The 20,387-nt window shown below is 46.4% G+C and overlaps 1 protein-coding gene across 1 annotated transcript in view; it reads right to left on the bottom strand.

Annotated features, from left to right (window-relative positions):
* The window catches only part of LOC146817854 (amine sulfotransferase-like), a 286,462-nt gene that overhangs the window by 72,549 nt on the left and 193,526 nt on the right, over positions 1-20,387 (bottom strand). The gene's annotated exons all lie outside the window — the stretch shown is intronic.

The following is a 20,387-nucleotide window of genomic DNA, read 5'->3' as shown; positions in this document are numbered from 1 at the left end:
CTCCAGGCTGCCCTTACAGGATAGAGCCGTGTGTGCGGCCCACTCCTCTAACAGGAGTGGGTCAGGATTCTCGGAGGCAGGCACCGTATAGATGCGCAAACCCCGTGGGACCCTCTCCACCTCGATATAATTCTGGAGGGAGGTCGCCTCCCACCATTTGCGCATCTCACGTTCGTACAATCTCTCCAATTTCATAATTTGGTTTTGCATGCTGTTAAATAAGCTCGGGTTTTCCGTAGTAGTTGTGCGCATTGTGTCTGTCTTTTTCCTCTTAAAAATGTCGGCTGCCGTCTCCCTTCGCGCTGACTCACTGAACATTTTGTTTCTGGAATAGGAGCTCCGGTCCCGGGCTCCTTCACAAGGAAACTGACTGGTCCTTATCACTTCCCCTCGCCACGTTCTGGTCAATTTGCACTCCTCAATCAGTCAGACACAGGCATACGGCTTACCGGAGTGTCTTTAGATGTGATATCTTGTCGACATCAGTTGTCCGCCTCGCCTGGTTCGCCCGTGTTCAGTGCAATTTAGTCCAGAACGGTGCATCCGTTGTGTAGAAAATGCTTGCTCCACTGCACCACTGAAAAACAGATCACTCACTGGCGGGTGCTGCTTACACGGTGGTGCCCCGTGTTGAATATTTCGCTCACAAGATCCCTTACTCCCATCCGGAGAAAAAAGGCAGCGGCACTCGTGGTTTCAGTTTTTTAGGGCCAGTTTAATTCCTTAGCGCTCCACAGACGTGTTTCGGGTTCTCCCTTCGTCAGTGTGTAAACAATATACAGAGCGCGGCGCCATTTTTTATATACAAAATTACGTATTTCCGGAAATTGCAAGCAAAGAAGGACCGGCATGCCCCTCAAAGATTTTTGGGCGCCATCTTGGAGTGTGCAGGATGCGGCGTTTAAACATATAACATTATATTCAATACATTACATGCATACCATTCGCATTATCCAGCAGATGTTTACATAAATATGCAACTTCGTTATTACAATCCTGTGCCTTATTGTTAAAATCTTGCCGTGAATCGGCGTTTGGCGGTTCCACTGAGCCGCCCTGTCCTTCACATTGCTCATTATTGCCTGTGTCTGACTGATTGAGGAGTGCAAATTTACCAGAACTTGGTGAGGGGAAGTGATAAGGACCAGTCAGTTTCCTTGTGAAGGAGCCCGGGACCGGAGCTCCTATTCCAGAAACAAAATGTTCAGTGAGTCAGCGCGAAGGGAGGCGGCAGCCGACATTTTTAAGAGGAAAAAGACAGACACAATGCGCACAACTACTACGGAAAACCCGAGCTTATTTAACAGCATGCAAAACCAATTTATGAAATTGGAGAGATTGTACGAACGTGAGATGCGCAAATGGTGGGAGGCGACCTCCCTCCAGAATGATATCGAGGTGGAGAGGGTCCCACGGGGTTTGCACATCTATACGGTGCCTGCCTACGAGAATCCTGACCCACTCCTGTTAGAGGAGTGGGCCGCACACACGGCTCTATCCTGTAAGGGCAGCCTGGAGATCTTGGTGAAATTCGCTCAGAGAAAACAAGAGAAGTTTGACCGTGATGAAAGGGACTAGTCAATGGGGAGAGTACTAACTTTCGCGAAAAAATTTGATGGGCCGAGAAAGGAGATGTCGAAGAAAAAACAGACACCAACAATGGTACCAGAATGAATAGAAACTTCCGAGTCTGATCTGACGGAAAACGAACAGTCTGGAGATGATACAGCAGGCCCCTCGGGAGAACAAAAGAGAACCCCTTTTCACGAAGAGTTCAATCTGATCAGGCAGTCGTGGTTAAGGGGGGGGGAGAGCAAGCCCCCGGAGGTGGACACAGACAGACAAGAAGGGGCGGCTGGAAGGGGAAGAGGAAGGGGCAACGGAGTCAGAATTACCCGAAGCGAGAGAGGAGCAAGATGGTAGACCATCGTAAATTTAACATCGAAACAACTAACCGAGACGGAAGAATCCGTATTAAATTTGGGCCTATCCTTCTGTCCGCAAACTAGCTTTGAATTTACCCAAACCAGGATCGATCTTTTTAAATTTGTAAGGAAGTTGAAGTTACACAAGTTCTTTAAAATGAAACCTACAATGAAAGAAGCCAGAAAGATCAAAGGCAAAGTCAAAGAAACAGACCTACTAACAGTAGATGACTTAACAACATTGGAGTTATTAGAAGAACTGCGACGAGGACAAAATTTGACCCAAGACCGTAGTGAAGATTCACTAACCCAAAGAACCAGAAACTTGGGAATCAATCAGGAAGCACCATGCAGTAACTTCAAACCAACTTCTCAATTCTTGCCACAAATGCCGCAAGACGCAGTTGATGTCTTTTCAGACGCGGTTATTCAGGACCTGGTGAAACTGCGGGAGAAGGGCAAGCGGGGGACCGGAAAACGTAATCTATCAAAAGCCCAGGAGAAAGCCCTAAGAAACCTACAAAAGGATCCGACCATAATCTACAAACCCTCTGACAAAGGGGGAAACATTGTCTTGATGCCAAGAGAGCAATACGTAGGAGAAGCCCTACGTCAATTGACCAACAAGCATGACTATGAACCAACAACGAGAAGAAGATACGATAATAGTGTCAATGAATATCATACACTAATCAAGAAATGGCAAGACAATTCTATGTTGACAATGGACGAATTTCTTTTTCTAAGAACCACGAACCCCATTATCCCTACCTACTATCATCCACCCAAGATACACAAAGACATAATAAACCCACCTGGCAGACCCATAGTTTCATCACTGGGGAGCCTGACTGAAAATCTGTCTGTTTTTGTGGATCACTTTTTATTTCAAGCTGTAATACAACTATCCTCGTACATCAGAGACACGAAGGACTTCATTACCCGTATTGAGAACTTGCAGTGGGAGTCATCTTTTGTTTTCATAGTGCTTGCTATCACAAGCTTGTACACATTCATAGACCATGAACATGGACTAAGGGCGGTGGAATACTTCCTGAACAAGAAGCCACTAAAAATGGTGGAACACAACAATATGCTGATTGAGTTTTTAAGGTTTTGTCTGTCTAACAACATATTCCTATTTCAGGGAGACCTCTACAGGCAGGACTCGGGGACAGCGATGGGCACCTGCTTCGCCCCCAGCTACGCAAATTTATTTGTGGGCTGGTGGGAGGAGCAGGTGGCCTGGTCCCCTTCCAATGTCGCATGGACAAACAACATCGTAACTTGGCATAGATATATTGACGACCTCTTCCTAGTTTGGAATGGGTCGGTCAATGATGCCAAAGAGTATATTAACCATCTAAATCAGAACAATTTTAATTTACACTTTACAGGCGAGATAAGTTCAGTGGCAGTGAACTATCTCGACCTGGAAGTTAAAATACAAGACGAGAAAATAACAACTGCCCTATACCGGAAGCCAACAGCAGGCAATAGCACATTGCATGCTACGAGCAGCCATCCAGTAAAACTGAAGAACAGCATCCCGTATGGGGAATTTCTGTCATGATTCAGGCCAAGCGCCTACCCAGCCTACAATCCCCAGATTCCCCGGGACTGGAGGGGGCGGTGCCTAGAGTAGAAAAGGGACGAGACGCACGCAGAACGCCGTGCGTAATTCCAAGATGGTGGGTTTGTCGTTTGTTTGTGTCGAGTGTTCCGGAGATTTGGAGATTTATTAAGACCGGAGACCCGATATTCCAGAGTCCTGTCCCGGGCTCTATCCAGAGAGCTTTAGCGCCCATCGGGTGCTCTTCGAAGGTACTGTAGCCGAAACCGGGGGATCCTGAGCAGAAGCTACTACCGAATCCACGCTCCGGGTTCGGAGCACGACTCACAGGTATTTTCTCGGCCCCAGTCCCGAAAAGGACAGGAGGGGCCTGCCGATCCCGCACCCAGACACGAACATTGGAGTGTCAGGTTCCGGGAGTGCGGGTGCTTCATCATCTACCCAAGGGGTATTTCAGCTCTCAGGAGGGAGCTATTCACCGACCTTACCCTCGAAGGGTGAGAATCAAAGAACTTTGTTTACAGGAGGACCGTAAGGCAGGCGCATGATGCAAGGTAGCATAGGTGCCCTTCCTGTTCCTAGACTATCGAGCACCAGAGCGTTCAGGCTCTTTTCTCGTGACTAACTTCAGGTGCTGTTATACATTCAGGAGAGGTCTTCCAGGTGTCGAACTTGGTATTGGTAGAGTTCTCTGCCACGGTCTCTGAGAAGGGGTCATGACTGGCGTGTGGTTGCGATACCAAAAGGCATTTAGGATATCGCATGATCAGAAGCCAGTGGCCATTGGTACTGAGAATTATTGAATGAGGTTGAGTGTTTGTGAGTTTATATTGTGATAATAATACTGCTGACACAAAGGCCTTACGATTATCCGCAGCCCTCACTCTCATAGAATGTTGTTGCACTAGCGAGAATTCATGAGAGTAGAAATTGTGTTATAAGCTGGCATATTGTTTGTATCTTTATTTTCGTTACAGGTTCTACTCCCCGCTGTTCCCATCCTTCCCTTCCCTCGCTTGATTGTTCCAACCTTCCGTGCCTTTAGTGCAGGAGTTGGGGACGTCGAGAGCTGGACCCCTTATAGCTTCGCCTGAATCCTGAGGAGAGTCAAATCTGAGACGGTTCGTCACAATTTCTGCGTCTAAAACGCAATTGTTCCAGGGAATGCGACTTTATGATCACAGACACTGAGAGCCTAGAGAGATTCGTAGCTAGAGGATATGATGCAACACTACTAGAGAACACACTGAAGAGACTAAGCAAGATACCCAGGGAAAAACTATTAGGGAATAACAAAAACAAAACAAAGGAAGAGGAGGGCAAATTTCGCCTAATTACAACTTACTCCGAAGATGTTGATTCCATAAGAAACATCTTTCGAAAAAACTGGCATGTCCTGAAAACAGACATAATTATTGGAAAGGATATTCCACCGATGCCACTGATGACCTTTAAGAAAGCTAGGTCACGTAGAGACAGATTGGTCCATAGTCATCTAGACAACCCTGCAATAAGACAGGGTACATTGAGTGAGCTGAAGGGATTTTACCCTTGCGGTAAACGCAAGGCATGTGCATTCAGCAAAAAGGTATTAAGCTATGAAATCAGGGGAATGTAGACACGCAAATCTATCAACAAATTCATAACATGCCATACCACCCATGCAGTTTACTGTCTGACGTGCCCCTGTAAGCTAAGATACATTGGCAGCACCATACACAGCGTAAAAATAAGGATTTTAGAGCACATGCGTGCAATTACCAACAGAGACATGAGTTACCCAGTGGCGAGGCACTTTGCCATAAAACATCATAGCGATAGGAACCTACTCCAATACTTTGGGTTAGACCACATACCACCCCACATCAGAGGAGGGGATAGAGTGCTTAGGTTGAGAAGACTGGAATCAAGGTTCATAATAGACTTGCAAACAAAAAATCCTAATGGCATGAACAGCGGAGAGGAACTAATAGTGCATCTGGGGACTTAGCCTCAAAATACAAATAAGAATGAACTTTAGTATGAAATGCGACATTGTAAGTTTGTAAAAAACCTCTTAAACCAAATGAACATAGATGAATTTGAATATGCCGATACACGGCTACAATAATGAGCAATGTGAAGGACAGGGCGGCTCAGTGGAACCGCCAAACGCCGATTCACGGCAAGATTTTAACAATAAGGCACAGGATTGTAATAACGAAGTTGCATATTTATGTAAACATCTGCTGGATAATGCGAATGGTATGCATGTAATTTATTGAATATAATGTTATATGTTTAAACGCCGCATCCTGCACACTCCAAGATGGCGCCCAAAAATCTTTGAGGGGCATGCCGGTCCTTCTTTGCTCGCAATTTCCGGAAATACGTAATTTTGTATATAAAAAATGGCGCCGCGCTCTGGCCCTAAAAAACTGAACCCGCGAATGCCGCTGCTTTTTTTCTCCGGATGGGAGTAAGGGATCTTGTGAGCGAAATATTCAACACGGGGCACCACCGTGTAAGCAGCACCCGCCAGTGAGTGATCCGTTTTTCAATGGTGCAGTGGAGCAAGTATATATATATTACCTACTGGCGGTCGCCAGTAGGTAGTTATAGTTAGGACCACGTTTCCATAGGAAATCCGCAACATTCTATTTTGAATAACTTTGGCGCCGGTCGAACTGCGTTAAGTGGGCGCGCACGCCACGAATGGCGTAAAGTAACTTAGCATTTAAAAAACCGTACAAATTCACTGAAAAAACCATAGGTTTCACACACGTTATAGTTAGGAATTAGCATTTAAAAAACCTTGCAAATTCACTGAAAAAACCATAGGTTTCACACATGTTATAGTTAGCGGAAATTTTACTGATAAAAAACCAATGAAATTCCCCCGTTATAGTTAGTGCAGGCAACTATAACTCACGCGACCGCAATCTTCTGCTGATGACATATGTGTCTTTATGAAAAAAAAATATTTGTAATATATGTATAGCTAAAAATGTATGGAAGAAGACATGGGCAAATAAGTGTCTAAATACAGTATTAGCATCAGCAGAGGATTGCGGTCGCGTGAGTTATAGTTGCCTGCACTAACTATAACGGGGGAATTTCATTGGTTTTTTATCAGTAAAATTTCCGCTAACTATAACATGTGTGAAACCTATGGTTTTTTCAGTGAATATATATATAAATATATTCACTGAAAAAACCATAGGTTTTACACATGTTATAGTTAGCTGGACATTTTGCCCACGTTACGCTGGATGGGCCATGTACGCACGATGCGCTTCGCGCACCGTCCGCACACGGAGGACATATTATGCGCTTAATTGTGAAAGGTATTCAATTAATTGATTCTTTGGATGTTATATGCCAGGCGATCGCCAGTAGGCAGATATGGTTAGGACCTATCCTATTTTCCATAGGAAATCCGCAACATTTTATTTGGAATAACTTTGGCGCCGATTGACCAATCTTCGTGAAATTTTCAAAACTTTTGGCCAGCTCTGGTCCGCTCCTACCCTGAACGTTTCACGGTGATTCATCAAGCGGGGGCTGAGAAAAAATGGGGGTCCCAAAACGCGTTTTCCCCATGCATTTTCCCATGGGACCTTTAGCTGCAGCTACAGCCCGAACTGCTGAACGGAATTACACTAAATTTGGCAAAGAGGTAGTCCTTAGTTCAGACAAGTGCCTTTTGCTTAAATGATGTAAATCCGTTCAGTAGTTCCTGAGAAAATGACATTTAAAAGTACATATATATCTATGGCCTCGGAGGATCCGCGTACCCTAAGCGCCGCCTAAGCGCACCCTGCCGTGCACAAGCTGTATTTTAATTGGCTGTCAACACTCCAAATCAGGAAGTGTTGGCAGCCATCTTGTGCCTCGGTAGAACTTAGGCACAAGAAATCAGCAAAAGAAACGTGAAAAATGCAAAAAGGGGGCAGGGTAGAAACAACCTGACCCCCTAGGCCTGCTCAGGCGGTCCCACAAGGACCCCCAGGGCCCAAAAAAGATTTGTTTTTTTAAACGGTGAGATTCGCACACCCAGCGTGAATTTCGGCTGAAAAATAAAAAATGAAGCGTGGGATCCCGCGCTTCCTTGGTAATTGGCCCCCGGGGGACCAAATCCCGGGGGTATTTTCAAAAAATAGTGTGGGGGGTCCCCCTCCTGGAGCCTTGTCTAGGCCCTGGGGACCATCACCCCCCCAGTTCCTGCAGTGTCCCGGGGTGCCCACCCCCGGGACACTGTAGTTTTCAATGACAGGGCGGGAGCCTCGCGGCTCCCACCCTGTCATTGCAAACTGCTTTCCTATTTGGAAGAGAGAGCAGTAAACCTGCTCTCTCTTCCAAATAGGAAAGCAGATTGCTTTTCCACATGGGGAGCAGCATGTTAGCTGCTCCCCATGTGGAAAAGCAATGCCGGCTCCCGCAGGACACGGGGAGCCGGCTGGGACCGTGGGGGGATTAGGGACCCCCCCACGCCCCCCAATGTAGAGGGCCAGCCCCGGGGATGGGGTCCCTGGGGCTAGTAGTGGCCCCCGGGGCTAGTAGTGGCCCGGGAGGGGGGCCGCGCGGCCCCCCTCCTCGAAAAAGACAAATATCACAAAAAAAAAGGCTCCGGGGGATGGGGTCCCCGGGGCCATAAGTGGCCACAGGAGGGGGGCAAGGCAGCCCCATCCAAAATAAAAAAAAAGGGCCATGCCCAGGGGCAAATTATGGCCTCGGGAGGGGGGCCACGCAGCCCCCTTCCCGATTTTTATATTTAAAAAAAAAATTGGGGGCAGGCCCTGGGGGATGGGGTCCCCAGGGCCAATAAATTTGAAAAAGAAGGGTGGCTACACAGCCCCCCTTCTTAAAAAATAAAAAAAAGGATCGGGCCGGAGACCACACCTCCTCCTTGCACCACTATGCAAACGCGCCCCCTGGCGCGTTTGCAGAGGGGGAACTAATTCCCCTTGAATACTGAGGGTCCCTGGGGGCCAACTAGCCCACCAGGAACCTCCAGTATGTGAAAGGGGGCTGCATTGCAGAGTGGTGTAATGAGGCCAGGCCCCTTTTTACACCTCTCTGCAACGCAGCTCCGTGACACTTACTGGAGGTACCTGGTGGGCTAGTTGGCCGCCAGGGGACCTCAGGATTCAAGGGGACTTAAAATCGCATTACCAGTCTCTTTCTTTTGCATTTTTGCCATAAAAAAGGCTAAGAGACCCGATCAAAGGCCTTTTCAGCATCTAAAAAAATGGATGTGATTGGGTCCCCTGACACTTGTTTTACATCTAAAGGGGTAATAACCCTTCAAACATGCTCTATAGTTCCCTTGCCAGGTATTATACCATGTTTTCACTCATATACCATTTTGCTGATGACATGCGAGAGTCGCGTAGCCAATACTTGAGAGTAAATTTTAACATCTCCATTGATTAACATTATAGGTCGATAGGAGCCCAGCTCCTGATCAGGTTTGTCTTTTTGGGGGAAGATTATGATTTTTGCCCGCACCCAAGTTCTTGGTGGTGCCACCCCTTCTGCAGCTAGTAAGAACACGATATCAGAATTTCTTTAAGTTCTTCTTTAACATTTCTGTAAAATTCAGTGGGGATTAAGTCGGGCCCTGCTGCTTTCCCCCTAGGAAGGCTTGACATTGCCTCTTCTATTTTGTCCCATACTATAGGGGACTCCAGTGCCTCCCTCTCATCTTGTGTCAAAACTTCCATCTCACAGGCATCTAGGTATTGGCTTATTTGGCTTACACCTTCCCCTCTCCCTCTCTACACCTCCTCCATATATAATGACTGATAAAACCTAAAAAAGGCTGCTCGAATGTCACTAGACTCCGTTACTAGTCCCAACACAGGATCATTTATAGACAGAATTTCGCTGCATGTCACAGCTAACCTTGTTCTGACAGCTAACAAGTGACCCACCTTCTCCCCCCATTCATACACCTCCTCCCGGTGAGCTAATACTTTGTCTATAGCTTTTCTTGATAGTTCCCCTTGGATTTCCACCTTTGCTAGTCCCACATCCTCCTGTGCTTTTCCCGTGCTCTGATTTAATCTTAGGGCATCAACTAGCTTTTCCTCAGCCAGGGCTAGTTTCAGAAGTCTAATATTCCACAGATTATTTTCCTTTATTCTTTTCCTGATTAAGTATAGTATTGTCTACCCCCTCACTGCTGCTTTTAAGGTGTCCCAGACTACTCCCAGCGGTGTCGATCTCATATTTCTTTGCAAGAAGTCGGGGATCCATTCCTTTAAGTGGCCGATGCATTCTTCATCAAGTAAGAGGGCACTCTCAAAGGTCCATGCTGACATTTTCTTAGTGGATCCTCCCTGCTCTAGCTGTAATACCAGAGGGCTATGATCAGATAGCCCTCTGGGGTGTCGACAGATTTTACTTCTTCCCAGCAGTGAAGAGGAGACAAAGAAGAAATCCAGCCTAACATGCTTCTGGTGAGGGTCTGAGTAAAAAGTAAACCTGTGCTCGTCTGGTCTTTTGACCGACCATACATCCAATAAACTATGTATCTGACATAGATTGCATAGTGCTTGAAAAATCCTTGGCTTTCGCCCTTTCTATCTTTGACCCTGTCTCCATTTGGCATCAAGGTTTATATTAGGGTCTCTGCACACAATAATTGGAAGAGGCCAATGTGCCAATTTATTGGTTAACCATTCCAGTAGTTACGGATCATCCACGCTGCTGCCATAAATTGAGCAAAGAGTGAAATTCGGAAGGTCTGGAGTCTTCCCATTTGCAATGACCCATTGACCTTACCCATCCGAATGTACTTTGACAAATTGGATTGATTTCTTCCTAGATAGTATCGTGATCCCCCTTGTGTGAGTTCCCTTTGTAGTGGCCCCTATCACTGTGTACCCAAGGTATTTCAGTACATCCTCTGTGTCCCATCAAGGTGTTTTTCTTGTAAGCAGACAATGTCAGCCTGCAAAAACTGCAATCCTTGTGCCACTACTTGCCTCTTTTTAACATCGTTCCACCCACAGATGTTCAGTGTAGCTATACCTAGCCCCCCCATTCTCTACATTTCATTTGTTTGGCCTGGTGTTTAATGGTTTTTTTTATTATAGAGGTAAAGATCCTAGCTGCTAACCATTTCAGTGCTTTTAACCATCCCGCCACCTTCCTTGGTCCACCTGTTCCACCCTTTGTGTGAGCCACCCCCCCTTTCCCCGCCCCATCATCCCCTACCCTCCCCTAGCAAAATAGCAATCAGGCATAGCCTGAGGGATGTACAGAAGACACCTGCCCGCCCACCTCCCCCACCTCCCTCCCTCCATACTTTTTTTATTTATTCCCGACTGCACAGTTTTTAATGTCCCAGTCTTTGCTCATAGCCTTTGTGCTATATCAGGTTTCCCTCTTCTTTTCCTTTCCCCTCCTTGATTGCTTTTGGTGTCTTTTCCTTTTACTTTTTTCCTCCTCAATTCTTCCAGGTATTACTGCACTTGTACTTCCGAGGTGAAGCTACGGGTCGTTACTCCAGATTTATCTTAAGTCTGGACGGGTTTTGCAGGAAGACGTCTGCTAAATAAATGGAGAAAAGAGTTGCCTTAAGCGCCACCATCTTTCAACTGTTGCATGTGCGAAGTCTAGAAGCACAAAAAATGAAACCCCATTGCAGATCTTCGGAGCATTAGGGCGTGGATTGTCGAATATCATGTGTTGCAGCAGAAAGTTACAGATAAAGACCAACATTGCTCTCGGTTTCTATACAGCTTCTTGTGTTTGTCTTCTTGAAAAGGGGAAAGCGATGGGCCCTCTGTATTTCCATGTCCCAATCCCAATTTGTTTGGTCATGCAATGAGTCCTTTAGGAGTTTGGCCATATAGTTTCTGAGATCGGTTCCTTCCTGGCTTTCCGGTATTCCTAAGAAGCTGTTTCTCCTCCGGCGGTTTTCTTAGTCTTCCAGTTTGGTCATGGCATCCATCAGAGCTGCACCTTGCTCCATGCCTTGTGTCTTTATTGTCTCTATATCTGCTACCAGGGCCTCTGTCTGCATCTCGACTGAGGTCAGGCGATCCACAATTTTCCCACAGGTTTTGTTCAGTTTGCGAATTCCCGTTTGGACTTTTTATGAGGCAACCCTAGCTCTGCACCCTTCGTTTATTTTCTCTTCCTGCATTTCTTTGATTGATGTTGGGATGATCAGCAGAGTAGGTTATTCAGTTCCCGTTGGCTCATCTCCTTTCTCACCTTGGGGCCACATCTGTATATCGGAGTAATCTCATTTAAGTTGCGTCCACGTGCTTTTTCTAAGGCTCCCTTTCCTATTTTTCTTTTTGTTCCTTGAGGTTTTTTTCCTTTGTGTTGATTTGGTCTTCTGTGAGGGATTCCCCGCTTGGTGACTCGTCCTCATGTTCTGATACCTCAGACTCTTCGGTCAGAGAATAGATTTTTTTCCCACCATGACCTTCTGGAGAGCAGGTGCTGACTAGCGCAAGTAGGTTTCTTGAAGTTCCTGTGGCAAGGGGTGTTACCCGTGTTTTCTCCCTCATGGACTCCTCTCTGTGGTCAGACTCCTCAGTGTAGACTCCATCTGCTTTTGGTGTTGGCTGTGTTATTTATTTTTTGACTGGTTCAAAGCTTTTGTTGGTGGGAGGGAGCTAGTTCCTTGCATGAATCCCAGGAGATCCTGTCACAGAGGTCCTGGTCTTGGTTGCCCCCTGCATCCTCCTTCTCCTGCTGGTTCTCCTCTGTTAGTGTCTTATCCCCCTTCATCTAAGGAATCAACCTTTTCCAGATTGGTCCCAGTCACTGACAGGCTGGCAGACATTGAGGCAACAGTTGGCTGGGCAGCCCCCCCTCAGTATACCCTCCTGATCTGGCCACAGTTTTTTTTATACAGGGGTCGCGCTTTGCCTTACCGGTTCCTACGCACTGTTTTGCTTCCTCCGATGCCCGAATAGCCTCATTGATGTCCTGAGGCTGGCTGCCTCCTGCGTGAGCTCCGCTATTAATGTGGGCAGCAGATCCTTGCCCCTTCATTGTTCTGCCTCCCGCATAGCCATCCAGTGGATCAAGGTATTCCTGGTCAGCAGTCTGGAGTTGCGATTGTGACTTTAGATCAAAACCGCGAGCGTACCCACAGCCAGCTGAACCATGATCTCCCACGTCTCCAGCCAGCAGCTGCGTGCTGCAATTCTCACCAGTTCTCCCGCGCTGTGCAAGCACTCCCTGAGACATTGATCCATCGAAGAAGATGGAGGTGTGACGCTGCAGCTAGTCTCCCATCATCGTTGCCCGAAATAAAAAAGTTATTTTACTGACCTGACAAGCCCTGGACAAGACATATAAAACTTTGGGGAAAATTTATTCATGATGTTCTCTTGATATGGAAAGGTGATCAGAACTCAATTGATACATTTCACCTCCACTGTCACCACCACCTCTCTGCCTTTCCTAGACTTGGAGATTAAGGCTACGGAGGGAAGACTAACTGCACAGGTATATCATAAGCAGAACAGAGAGGAACAATCTGCTGTCCTTCAACTGATTTCAACCAAAATCCCTCCGTGAGAACCTCCCTTTTGTACAGTTCTTGCATCTCTGTAGAAATTGCTCGAATATGGATGACTTCAAGATGAAATCACAGAAGCTATGCAAGAAACTGCAAAAATAAGAACTACTCACACTGAGTTGTTCATCAGGTGCAACGGAAAGCCTGAAATTACAACAGAGATGCCCTGTTGGAAAGTAGAGAAAAACCGAACATTGACAGGAAAGTTTGTGTTATGACTTTAGCACAGCATCCTATCAGGCGAAACGGAGCGTCATGAGGAACTGGCAGATTCTCAATTCAAAAATTGACTACACCCATGTTCTCCTTCGAAAAGAGTGCAAGCATCAGACACATGTTGATGCACACTAAACCACAAGACTGCGGACCCAGTGGTGAATCCAGGATGTGGGGCCTCCTGCCAGTGGTAGGCCACACAGCCTTTCGTTCATGTGACGTTTGCACATTAACGAAGAACTCCAAATCAATGGACGTTGGTTTAAGCTATCCGTTGATTCGATCCTATATCCAGATTTGAACATATAATGTTAGACTAGAACAACACTGGGAGTAATACACTGATATGATCTAGTAATAGGGATGCACCTACAATGTAGGGTTTTAGGTCATGTCCATTTTTATAAATATTTTATTATTAGATCCATATTGGCCCTTCCTCGGCCATGGATGACCACAAACGTATTGATTGGGTCGAAGGAGTTGGTCAGTGATAACATCTTCATTGTCATAACCAGAAGAGACAAATCCACAATCTTTAAAGTCTGTGTGTCAGAGATACATTGTGACCTGATGCCCCTCTATCTCCATGAGGAGCGCTGCCCCATTGTCTGCCTGTGACATGAGGCTACCAGACATACTGGTCACGTGCACGGGGCAATGTTACCCGGCAGCAGAGATGCTGTGCTTTCCGTGGGGAGCGGTGGAATGTTGATTCAGGGTCAGAGCATAAGTATGTGATATCGCATTTACATGTGTCTGCTTTATAATGTGTTCAGCCAAGGCCCTCTCATAACATGGCGGTGGTGGCTGTAACAATACTGACAATAGAATTTGCATTTTTGACTGGACCTGCGTGCCTTCGGAAGTGGGACACAGTTCGCCTGAGTCAGTCCGAAACATTTAAAGAGAAGGATGGAAGGTGTCTGCCCCTACACATGGCAGCAAGAGGCACTACTATGTGGCATCTTTCCCTTGAAGATGTGAGTACTACATGTATGTAGTGGTGGTGATCCATTCTAGGATTGTGTGGCTGGGCCAGACTACGCGTGTAAACTTGGATGAGAGAACGGGAGCAAGGGGCTTGTCTGTGATATTTAGGGTAGGACCCCATATGTGCTCTGGGCTTAAAGATGGATGGTACCAGAGAGTGCGTGGATGTGTTAATGTAGGTTTTTTTATCCCACACTACAGAGTGTGACTACAGGGAGACGCTTCCCTTAGCACTCCAGTTTCAGGAATACTTGTGGTGAAACTTGATGAGCGATACATCATGTGTTCTCACCTTCCTTTTAAACTGCACTTATTTTTGGGGTGATGCTTACTAATGGTGGTGGTTTGCCCATGAAGATGGGTAGGTATCGGCTAGTAGACAGATCATATGTACATTGTATGGATGAATCCTAAGGGACCAATAACAATGGTTTTAAAGGGACAACGCATTGTTTTGTACTTATCAATGTTGTTTAACATTACAGGAAATCCATGTGTGTGTCCATAGAAAGTAACAAGCAGGTCATTATAACCTAGATAAATGTATCCTCATAACTTTGTTTAGCCTCCAAGGGTAATTAAGTAAGTGGGATTACTAGTCCCGAGGAAGGCCGCACGACCCAATTAGGGCAATAGTTAAAGGCTGAAACATGACAACAATATGAGCAGTAAGAAGTGATGAAGGGGAACTAATTACCCTCTGGGTCACCTCGCATTTGGAACATTTATTAATCCTATCCAGGGACTTCATGAGAAAGATAGTTTAGGTCATCCCTGAGATAGTTTTATACTCAACCTTCACTGTCATTTTTGGTTCTGCTGCATGGATTCCAATTTATTTGTTTATATTGTCTTCCCCAATCCCTTTGCTCCATCCCAGGCATTGGTCTGTGCAGGGCTGTTGTAACAGCCCTATGATGAAGCATGCCACTATTACTGGGTGAGGACATTTTAAAGATACCTTGCATTTTTCCTAAGTTTTTCTCTGTCCTAACAGAATACTCACATGCTGCTGGTTGCTGCTGTTGTTGGGGGACTACAACCCCCACAACTCACCACTGCACACTCTCCTAGGAGGGAGAAGGAGGAGTCATCCAGCGCCTGAAAAAGGGCTGAGTATCACCGCGGCGTGGGACGCACTTGGCTGCTGGTTGCTGCTGTTGTTGGGGGACTGCAACCCCCACAAGTCACCGCTGCACACTCTCCCAGGAGGGAGGAGGAGGAGTAATTCAGCACTTGAGAAAGTGCCGTGGTTCACTGCGGTGCGGGACACGATTGGCTGCTGGTTGCTGCTGGTGTTGGGGGACTCCAACCCCCACAAGTCACTGCTGCACACTCTCCCAGGAAGGAGGAAGAGGAGTCATCCAGCGCTTGAAAAAGTGCTGAGGTTCACCGCGGCGCGGGACGCACTTGGCTGCTGGTTGCTGCTGTTGTTGGGGGACTGCAACCCCCACAAGTCACCACTGCACACTCTCCTAGGAGGGAGAAGGAGGAGTTATCCAGCGCTTGAAAAAGGGCTGAGTATCACCGCGGCGCGGGACGCACTTGGCTGCTGGTTGCTGCTGTTGTTGGGGGACTGCAACCCACACAAGTCACCGCTGCACACTCTCCCAGGAGGGAGAAGGAGGAGTAATTCAGCACTTGAGAAAGTGCCGTGGTTCACTGCGGTGCGGGACGCACTTGGTTGCTGCTGGTGTTGGGGGACTGCAACCCCCACAAGTCACTGCTGCACACTCTCCCAGGGGAGAGGAGTTGGCCGAACGGCTACGGCGGTCGACCTCGAATCTGGGGAACTGTGTTCGAGTCTCGGCAATGACGCTGAACATCTTGTGATTCTGGGCAAATCACTCAATCTCCCTGTGCCTAACAAAAATGAATGTCTGTCCTCATGTAATGTAACTGGTGCTATGTAAAGTGCTCTGATACCCGACTCGGGTCAAACTCTGCAAAAAAAAAGAGGAGGAGGAGTTATCCAGCGCTTGAAAAAGCGCCAAGGTTCACCGTGCCGCATAATGCGCTTGGCTGCTGGTTGGTGCTGTTGTTGGGGGACTGCAAGCCCCACAAGTCACCGCTGCACACTCTCCCAGGAGTAAGGAGAAGGAGTCATCCAGCGCTTAAAAAAGCGCCGAGGTTCACCGCGGCGCAGGACGTGCGCTGGCCGTGTCCGGGCAAAGCCTTGGCCAAGGGCGGGCCCGTCCTTGCCCGTCAGAGCACAGAGGAGGCTGGGCCACCCCCTTTTCATCTACCCTCCTGCAACCACTATGGGTAAGGAGAAAAACAACCCTGTAGCCTTGATCAGGGGAAAGTAAGAGCAAAGGTGCCCAGGAACTCTGCTTCCATAATTTCCTTTTTGACTTCTGCAGTGGGGGCTTTAAATAAAGATATTCAAAATGCAGAGAATCAACTGGGCCTGAGAACTGCCCACTCCGTTCAACCAGGGGCAAGTATTCCCCCCAGCCACTTTCCCCCAAAATGTAATTACTAATGAGTTAAAAGTTACTGTGTACTCGCAGGGAGCTCAGGGAGAAGGCTCTATGATTCCTGACAGTGTAGCCTGAAGGAGGGAGAGGCTATGGTAACAGACGCACCACCACAGAAGGAATTGTTGCAACCCCAGGAAAAAAAAAGGGAAGAGAGGAACCACTAAACCCGGCCCGACTCTAGCTGAATCCCCAATAAACCAGAATGGCAGTCTTGACTTACTTGTCCAAACAGCTGTCAGACAAGTTATGGCGGATCAATTCAATCTCCTATTGGAGTCCATTCTTTCCACTGTTGTTAAAGACATTTCTCTTCTACTTAACACATTGGTAAATGGGGTAATGGGGAAATTAGAGTTCTTAGAGACCCAATTAAGGGGCTTGAAAATAATAGTGTACCGTCCGATAAATATGCTCTTTCCTCATCACAAATGCATACTACAGCAAAAAAAAGAGAAGAGGGGGAACCCAAACCTGCAAATCCGAGGCTGCCACAGAGTAACCTTGGTTCCCTTGCTGTTACAAAACCAGTAGCAATTCCAGGGAGTCATGAAGGGGGTAAGAATTATGACCATTCCAAGTCAGTCCCTGGCTCTATGTCTAACCACGGGCCTGCGGGGTGGGGCTGGGCGGGAACTCCGCAAATAGGTCTGTTAATAGGATACAAAACAATTGTAGACTCAACCTGCCACCTGAAGCTATGCCTTTAGTGGCCATTCTCATCATTGTCCCCCCGCTTAAAGTGAATTGTCTAGAATCTAACCATGAGCTTTTACGTAAAAGTTCTGGTGTAATCAACAGTCTAGTAGCGGGGCCCAGACTTCCCCTCACATTATAATGGCCAGGCTAGTGGGCTGGGTTGGCCATAGGCCAAAACAGGTAGAAGGAGATTGTATTGTCATCAACTTCAATCAGGCAGAAATAGCTGGGCAGCCATTCAAGGAAGACTTTAATAAGGGCTTTTCTTATCTGCCACATGAGGGGTTACAGCTACATGGCAGGAATCAGTGGGGGGCTTTGAATTTAGTAGATAAGAGTCGGTGCTCATTGCCTCGATACAGTCCCAGGGTTGAGCAATGATCTAAAGCGATCCCCCTTGGGACATTGACTCCTCCCACACTACCAACATTGACCACCGGGGTTGTAGAAGGGGAAAACAGCTTAGCTGGTGTAAACAGATTTCTTCCATTAAGTCTCCTGGATGAAAACGATTGACTGGAGTCTACTCTCCTACATCAGAGCCACATTAGTGCTATAAACAGCGGCACGGGGATTAGAGAAAGGGAAATCTCTAACTGTAAGATCCTTAGCTGGAATATAGCACGTCTGAGAAGTAAAAAAGAAGATACTAGGTGGCTTGATTTTATAAAAGAACACTACATAGTGAGTTTACAGGAGGCCTGGAACCTGGAGAACAACTCCTGGGTGGATGGGTATAGTCCTATGGTGAGCCTGCATGGCCCTCTCCAGAAGGTAGAGCCAAACGGGGCCTCTTAATGCTAATTTTCCTCAAATTGTCAGGAACACATTGTAGGGTGGGTTCTTGTAACTGCATGGCTATAGAATTCACCTCTACCAATACTTCTAAAATGCTGCTTGTTAGTTTTTATAACTCGAAAACCTTTTTAAGTGAACATTTATGTAATCTGAAAAGTGTTTTAGAGGAGTATAGATTGAAGCAAACCACTTTTTATTCTATTATAATCATTGGTGATTTTAACATTCATTCATGTTTTATGAACTGTCAGGTTACAGATTCTTTAGGGCCAGTAGATTCCTCTAATTCTCATTTTGAGCATTTACAGCAAGAGGAATGCCAGGAGGATGTTCTGGCTGCAGTAGATCTTATTCAACCTAGTTCCATTGCTAGTGAGGTGAGGATCGAGCCCTACTTTTAAAGCAAGCGGGCAGGATTCTATCATAGATTACATATTTATTTCCCCTGTATTGTCATCTCAGGTGTTTTTTTTATAATGCTCAGTGGCTCACCCGCCCTTCTTGTGTTGGGCAGGTGTTTTGGCCCAAAGGGCAAGCATTGAAAATAATCTACTGACACCTGCCTAAAACCTACTGATCAAGGCCGTAGGTTACAATGGGCCAAAGTAGTCCCGGACCTCTTCTTTCAGGGCCTCTGGAAGAATGCAGAGGATCTGCTCGTCATCTGCCTTGATCAAACAAAACAGGGAGTTGAGGTACTCACAGCATTTGAAGGCATTTGCGCGCAGGTAGCCAAAGGCCTCTCCTTGCCTACCAGAAATCATCAAGAAACCAGTGAGAGATGGTTCAATAGTAACTGCTCTGAAGCACGTCGCAAGCTGGTAGTTACCTTGAAACAGGTTCCCTGAGACAAAAAAATATATAGTCACGTTAAGAAAGGCATATGTGTGCTCTAAATATTCTTAAAAAGGAAATTAAAGAGGAAGCATGGAATTATTTATTAGCAGTAGAGGTTCTAAAGGATAGCTCCATATTTTGGGCTATTGTAAACAACCCTTTTTTTCTGGAATTGATAATTCTCCTTTAGAATTTAATAATACAGAGGCTCTATGGTTTTTACATTATAAATCTATATACGAGGTCCCTACCCCCATGGATTCCCCTGCTAGTTTAGAATTTAAAGGGAACTCCTCTGTAGTGGATTTTAAGGACGGTGAAGTTGAGTTGGCTACTAAGCAAATTACCAGAAACAAGGCCCCTGGCCTGGACGGTGTTACGGCCGATCCGTATAAACAGCACCCACATTTTTGGGCACAAATTTTAAAGGCCAGAGAGGGGACCCACGCTGCTATAGGCCGATATCTCTAATCGACTCAGCTTTAAAAGTGCCAGGGAAAGTGATTTTAAGTATGTTAATGGACTGGCTGGATGAGAGTGGCATCTTAACAAATCTTCAATATGGTTTTAGAAAAGGAAGGAGCACACTGGACCAGTGTCTAAACTTACACTTATTAGCAGGCAAATATACAGTGGCTAAGGGAGGGGGAAGTTACAGCTTTTTTTAACCTATCCTCGGCCTTAGATCTGGTAAACAGATCAAAGTTATGGTCCATTCTGATTGTTATGGAAATTGATCAGTGTTTAGTTCACTTCTTGGCTGACTTACACAGGGATCTCTCTGTGAGGGTGAGAGTTAATCAATAAGGCAATTGCACAAAGCACTTTAGGATTGGAAGAGGCGTCCATCAAGGCAGCATTCTAGATCCTTTGCTTTTCACCCTATACATAAATAACCTAGGCAACTTTCTATACATAAATAACCTAGGCAACTTTCTAAACACTGCTAGTTTAGACATTCCACGTGTAGGGGACAGGGCAATTCCTTCCGTCCTATATGCAGATGACACCATACTGTTGGCCCGTACAGCTGTAGGGCTCCAGAGGCTTTTGAATTCTTTTGGGACCTGTATGTAATCCTTGAACTTAATTGTCAACATAGCTAAATCACATAAGATGAACATGGAACAGAGACCAAAAAAGCAAAAAACCTTTTATTGCAAAGGCATAAAGTTGTCTAGGGTGACCTCTATCACCTATCTGGGGGTACTGTTCGATGAGAGGGGTTCATGGGTTCTCCAACAGAAAGCAAAAAAAACATGCCCTGGCAAGATCTACATCTGCTGTCCATGGTTTCACCCGAAGACAAGGGGCCAAGCCAGTCACAGCTATCC

Source organism: Triturus cristatus, chromosome 6 (genome assembly GCF_964204655.1).
Source record: "Triturus cristatus chromosome 6, aTriCri1.1, whole genome shotgun sequence".
NCBI lineage: Eukaryota > Metazoa > Chordata > Amphibia > Caudata > Salamandridae > Triturus > Triturus cristatus.
This window is presented reverse-complemented; position numbering and strand designations above follow the sequence as displayed.